This window comes from Ursus maritimus, unplaced genomic scaffold (assembly GCF_017311325.1).
Source record: "Ursus maritimus isolate PB19 unplaced genomic scaffold, ASM1731132v1 scaffold_28, whole genome shotgun sequence".
NCBI classification, from domain to species: domain Eukaryota; kingdom Metazoa; phylum Chordata; class Mammalia; order Carnivora; family Ursidae; genus Ursus; species Ursus maritimus.
In genome coordinates this window covers 10,310,699-10,317,402 of record NW_024425341.1, presented here as the reverse complement: position 1 = coordinate 10,317,402, position 6,704 = coordinate 10,310,699, and positions in this window count along the sequence as shown.

The following is a 6,704-nucleotide window of genomic DNA, read 5'->3' as shown; positions in this document are numbered from 1 at the left end:
GTAAGGAGGGCACGTATTGCATGGTGCACTGGGTGTTATACGCAACTAATGAATCATCGAACTTTACATAAAAAACCAGGGGTGTACTGTACGGTGACTAACATAATATAATAAAAAAACATGTAAAAAATGTATCTTGTTGTTGGGATTTTGTAGCTTGTAAACTAGGGCCCCGAGGGTGGAGAAATGTTGGATGTCGATGTTCATGGAGTCGTTTATCAAATCCTGCGAGCTTCCAAAATAATTTAGTCCTGTGGAAGTGGAGCCTCAAGTTAATACCATCTACCAAAGTCCTGTAATGTCTGTCATCTTGGAATGAGGTCGAAGTCAAAGAATCGAGAAAGGACGAAACCACCCCTGTAGGGGTGGGGCCAGGCTCTGGTGCACGCCCAGAAACAGGCGGGCAGAAATGCAGTTGGGGCTCGGGGCTCTGGCAAAGGCAGCATTCGGTTGGCCACCTGGTTTGGGAATCGGTTTTAATCCATTTATCCATTTAGATTACAACTACATCATGCTCTCTGTTCCTAACAGATGGCTTTCTCTTATCGATTTGCCCACTCCCATTTCTCTGTGCGAGAACATCCTTATCTCACACTGATCAAGAGCATAGGCCATTAAACAATACGAGGGAAAATTACATTAGGGAGAGATTGTCTTTAAAACTGATCAGATGGCAAAGAGGCTTCTTGATTAAGGGGGAGAAGTAAGAGATTGAACACCTACTATGTGCCCGTCACAGTGCTATGTCTTTTCACATGGATACCTTTATCATCCTCCTAAAAATCCTGGGACATGGACCTTATTATTCCTATTCAGTTGTTGAAAATGGAAGCTGGAGGGGTTATGTTAGACTGAGAACCTTGGACCCATTGTAAGGATTCAAACACTACTTCCGCCTCCAGAACAAGGCTCTTTCCCCACCTTTATACCTCCTACCATTAGAATAGAGCATTTCACTGCCCTAGAAGCAGATGCATGTTACTCACTGGTTTTCACCCAGTTAAAAAAAAAGTTATTCAAAAAGCAAGGATGACCCCATTTCTTCTTAACTATATTTAACACAGGGAAGTCGATACATGTGCGAAGTAGATTTGGCTTTGAGTAGGCTTAGCTGTATATCGCTGGTCAAACTGAACGAGAAGCCAGTGTCCAGAGAGCCGGGCAGACACTGGGCTCTCTTGAAATCGAGAGTGAGCTAGCCAACGCTCAGGAGGAATGAGCCCACCCATTCATTTGACTTCAGTATGGGGCCCGGCTCAGTGCCAGAAAGAAGAGAAGATTATATGTATTATTTGATAGTAGAAACAGGAAAAAAAAAAAAAAAAAAACAACCAAACCAAACAACAACAACAAAACAAGCCATTACTGCAGAGAAAGTGTTTTGAGCTTTTCAGATTACAAGAAAAGAGAGCAGTAGCATTCACTCTGACAGCACCAAAATTAAACCTAGCCACAAAATCATATCGAAGCCAGTATATATAGAAAAGAGTTGTGTTTCCGGTTAGAAGACACACACACACACACACACACACACACACACACACACACACACACACACACACATTCAATTTCTTTCTAGTTTAGTCTCTTCAGTGCTCCCTCCTCCTGGTGCCTGAGCTGCATTAGACTCCCCCCTAGTGGAAGGCTGGGGTATTTCAGCCCCCATGATCATCTGATTCAGAACAACAGAGAGGTCTCAGGATTTCCATTTTTAAATGTTTCTTTAGTTGGAGGTGAGCAAAAACTGATGCCTAAGCCAGTGGATTTTTATGGACTGCAGGCAACACACAGTAGAACTCTTTACCCTCTCCTCAGGTTCGTGCTCAAGAAATCCTGACAGAACGCACTCCCCGGGAAGTACAGATAATCCGCACAACCCCATTCATGCCTGTGCACACATCAGTTTCTCTCCATCCCTCACCGCCAAGGGGACCCAACCACAAAATGTGCCCCGGGGTGTGGTAAAGACAGCACGCGGTGTAGACCTGCTAAGCTCTGATCGGTTGGGTAGAATTCCACCGTGGCATCTGCTTTCTGCTTGAGGGTTGGCCTTGGTTTGTGTGCAAAGGGCTGCGGACAAGATCTGTGTCAAGTGACAGTTCGGTATGGCTTCCTCTTATTTTACTAACAGGTTTGCAGCCCAAGCTAAACATGAGGAAGCCACCTGCTCCAACTCACAGTAGAGGGTTGAGCAGATGATGGCCACGAGAAAGAGCGGGACACGCTCCTGCTGGCAAGCTGGCCGCCAGCCTGGCCACGGAGCGATCCTCAAGGAGAACGGGCTGTCTCTCCCCTGATGTGTTGGAAAGAGCAGGGGGCACCAAACCCAGCTGCCTCTGGAGTTGTGCGACTCAGCAACTCAGACCTCTTCCAGGACACCCATCATTCTTAAGAAGGAATGAAAGAATTAAATACACTTTCCAGGCTGGAAACTCTTTATGTCACAGATCTCAGTACAGGTCGCCCCTTTGAATTCAAAAGCAGTGGAGCTTTTGCTATGGGAAACCAAGAAAATGACGGCAGCGTAAAGGCCATTTGGGTAATAGCTGAAAATCTTCTGGGGGAGTATTTATCCCATTAAGTTGTTGGCAGGAGGGGGACATAAAGTACAAAGAAAGTCATCACACAGTGGTCTGATACAGTTTCCAGCTCCCACAGACAGAAACATCCTTGTGACGTAGGTGTTCGGGCAGTATCGGTACTGAAAGAAAGGACGTTGATAACGCACACCAGGCCCTGACTTTTGGGAATTGGCCAATATAGAGGTGGAATGTTCTGACATTAGGGACATCCCGCACCAGAATGGTCCATTCGTTACAGCCGATGAACCCACAATCACTTCATTATCACCCAGAGTCCGTAACCTTTTACCTCTTAAGGTGGCTACTCGAAAACTTTAACACTCCATTTGAGGGATTATTTTTCTTTTGGGTAGCGTGGTGGTTGGTACCTTTTCAGGTGGCAAATCTAGAACAAAAACGTATATATAGGTTGGATGATAAGCCCACACTCATGGGAGAAGAAACTGATCTCAGAACCTGTGAGATCTTAACAGAATTAAAAGCTGACCTTTATCCCTTCTTTTTACAGCTAGTTAGCAGGCGATTACTAGGAGGAAGATCTCCGCAGACCCCATCACTTGACAGCCTTGTCTCAGACCCCGACTGACCTCCAGCCCTACTCTGACATTCGACAACCCAGCAGCAGCGTGCTGTGGCTCACTGAGCTGAGACAGGAATCCCTCTGGAAAGGAAAGGACCAGTTTCAAGTGTCTCTGGGGGCTTCTAACTTCTGGCCCTGTTTCCTCAAGAGGCCAGTTTCAATCTCGAATCCCACAGGTCACGTGCTGGAGTGACTTCTGCCCTACCTCCCCTCAGGGGCCTGGTCAGCTGGGGAGCGTCGGAGAGAAGGTAGGGAGTACTGGTACTCTTCCGTGGCTCCTGCGAAGCCTCGCTGAATACTTATCTTGGAGATTTTTTTCCTACATCACTTTCTGCTCGGCTGGAGTTCTATGGAAGACGCGTGCCATTAGCAAATTGGCTTTCCACACCTCACAAACCGGCTTATGTACTTGCTCCCAGCGCACACAGAATACCTGCTTTCATTTCCAAAGTTGGCTGGCGTTTCAGGCCCGAATTGGTGTGAGCCTCTGTCCAAGGCCTGGTGAGAAGGGCCTGCTTGCCTAAGAGGATTAAACAGAGCACAGTCAGCCACGTGTCCACAGAGACCATTTAATGGCTTCGGCTCTAATCTCCCACTCATGTAGGCCTTGTCAGTGACCACCGGTCATGACTGGGTTTCTTCCTAACTGCTGTGTCTTTCTTTACTTCCCCTTCACAAACCCCATCTTTATTCTTCTGAAGAATGCCTCCCCATCCTCAGAGCTCACGTTTTGCTTCTCCCTCCACGGGGCTGGGCTCCTCAATGGCCCCCTTTGGAGCCTGTTGGCATTTCAGACCGGAAGTAGACCGGTGCCACAGGCTCACGTCATCATTTTGGAAGAATTTACCTAAGCAGAACATTCCCCGTCACAAAAGAAACATCTCCTTGATTGGAGAAGACAGAGTCAACGTCTGGGTTTGTGAGCCATGTCTGTCTCCAGCTTTTCTATGACTGGGAAGACCCAGCTACCGGCCGGCCACCTTGTGATGCTGGTTCAATATGCTTTCCCCCAGTGCTTTGAACACCGACTTTGATCCAAAGGCCAGGCTCAAAAGTCACTTTTCCCACAGTGCCCTTCGGCGTTGTGGAGACGGTTTAATGGTTTCCTTCTTTGGTAATGGGGCTGACTTTCCCTTCCGGTCAGGGAGACATCCAAAAGTATGTCAGCTGCAAAAGAGAAAATTCTAACTAACATATTGGTGTTTGATTTAATATTTTTGAGTTAGATTTATTAGTAAAACTGGTCTGTGTGTGCGTGCTACCCCATCACTGTCAAGTTTTGGCGTCGGTGCTATGCTGGCTTTACAAGAAGATGTTGGAAGCACTTATTGTCTTTACCCGAGAAAAGTTGTTAGAGCATTAGAATGATCTATTTCTTAGAAATTTAAAATAATTCTTATGTGAAATTATCTGGGCCTGACAGCCAGACGATGCCTCCTCGGCTTCACACACGCTAACTCCTTAGGATTCACGCTTGTGTGCATACGGCTGAACATGGAATTTTCTTTTAATTTTCTCCATCTTTGGATGGAGATTCTCTTTTCTAATTCTCCGTTCTGATTCTCCTTTCTAATTTTCCATATTTGTATTTCGTACCTCCTTTTGGGGGAAGGGGGTTATGAAGGGTTTTTCTATTTTGTTTGAAAAGCATTGTATTTTGGGTTCATTTATTTTTTTTCTGCCAAACATCTAATTTTTAAAAATGTATCCATTTCAACTCTCATCATTATTCATGTCTTCCTTTGGCTTTCTGTAATTCCCTTGTGTTCTTTTTCAAACTTCTTGAGTTGAATAATGAATGCATTATTTTGTTTATTTTTTATTCGGTAATGCTAAGTGCTTAAGCCTAAAAATTTTCCTCTAAACACTGCTTTAATCACAACCTTAGGTTATGAAGCATAGCTTTAAACATTTACTTATAATTACCATTATCTAGGTTGTCTGCACAAATGTCCTGGGGTCTGCTCTGAATACCTTCCTACGTTAAGGTTTTGGCTTTCCCCTCTTTTGCGGTGAGCGGGGCTGGGGGGGTGGGGGTCTTAGAAGGCACAGGTAGCTTGGCCTAGGGTTCCATCCTGGGACACCCACACACCCCTGTCACTCTGAAAGGGCAAACTTTAGAACACCACTCTAGAATGGGCTTTCTTTCTTCTGTGTTCTCTCCGGGAACTTAAACTTAATGGTGCCGCGTATAGCACTCTCGGTTGGGTTTTATAGTGCTATTTCACTTACTTTCAGAGATGTTAGCATCTGGCTTTAGGGTCTGGAGAGTCAATATTTATGGAGTGCCAGGCCCTGGTCCGACTTTAGTATTCCTTGCTCTTGTTACTGTCACTTGGCCAGTTCCAGAGAACCTCAGAATGGTTTAGGAGGTGCAGATAAGATTTGGGGTGTGTTCCAGAAAGGGAGAGAGACACACAGCATTTTATCCACCATCTCTTATCGGATGAACTGGTACTTAGTTTGTTGAAGAGTACTTGAAAAGTTTTCCAGACTCACGAGGCTCCTATACAACTTAAGCTTGAGTTCCAAGTGACCACTTTCCTGAAGAGAAAAAGAATGCTCTCAGCCGACATATTTCCTGAATCCTAGCCGATCTTTCATCTCCTAAGTCATATGCACCCTCTATGCCTTTGACTTTCCATTAAACAAGTAGAGTTCATTGGCCTGATTTATTCTGTTGAAAACACGGGGCACCCAGGACTGGTAATAAAAGGCGGATGGCTGACTTCTGCCCCTGTTCAAGGAGAATACCCAGATCCAGCCCTTTGTAGACTTGACTTTGAATGTGGAAATGTACTTAGCGTCTCCTGTGATTCCCTGAGGCTGTCTAAGGCAGTCTGGCAACGACAGCTCCTGGAGAGGGCATTAGGTATGTCCATGTGCCCGTTGTCTGGTCTCTTTTTTAAACCTGCACAAATTGCTTTGGTCAACAAATTGCCTGAGTAAGAGGGGCGGGCCATAGGCCTTTGGGTCATGCCGTTCCTCTGGCTTCCCTGGATAAGACTTACCTCCAAAGAAAGAGAATCAAGAACTAATCATAAATCACGCTGGAAGTTTTATATAAAACCGTAGAATAATCAGATGGAGTAGAGTGTGTCTGAGTCAGAGTTTTGCTCGGGGCCCACTAGCTCATCAGTGTGTACGGCTCCCTCACCCTGTGCTGGATGCCATGTGCTCTCAGTGAGCAGCGGGGAGATTGAGGCCAACTCTGCATTCGGGGAAGCCAAAGGCAGTGCCAGGTTAAGTTTGTAGACACTTTTCAGCCACCTGCCTTATGTCATGATGCTTCAAAATGCCTCCAGGCCAGAAATCCACTTCCCACACTGGGTCAGGCTTTTGAAACAGAAAATCCTCCTGAAATAAGAGTCAGCAGGCTCTCCTTTAGGGATGTGGCAAATGCAAGCATTTTAGCCCTGTCAGCATACAGCTTTGGGTTATGTTATGCCTTTGAATTTGGCGTTTATTTCTAGCACTTTCCGAAAGAGGACGGTGTAGCCAGAATATCTTCCAAGACAGATGGCTCTTCTATTTACTTTTTC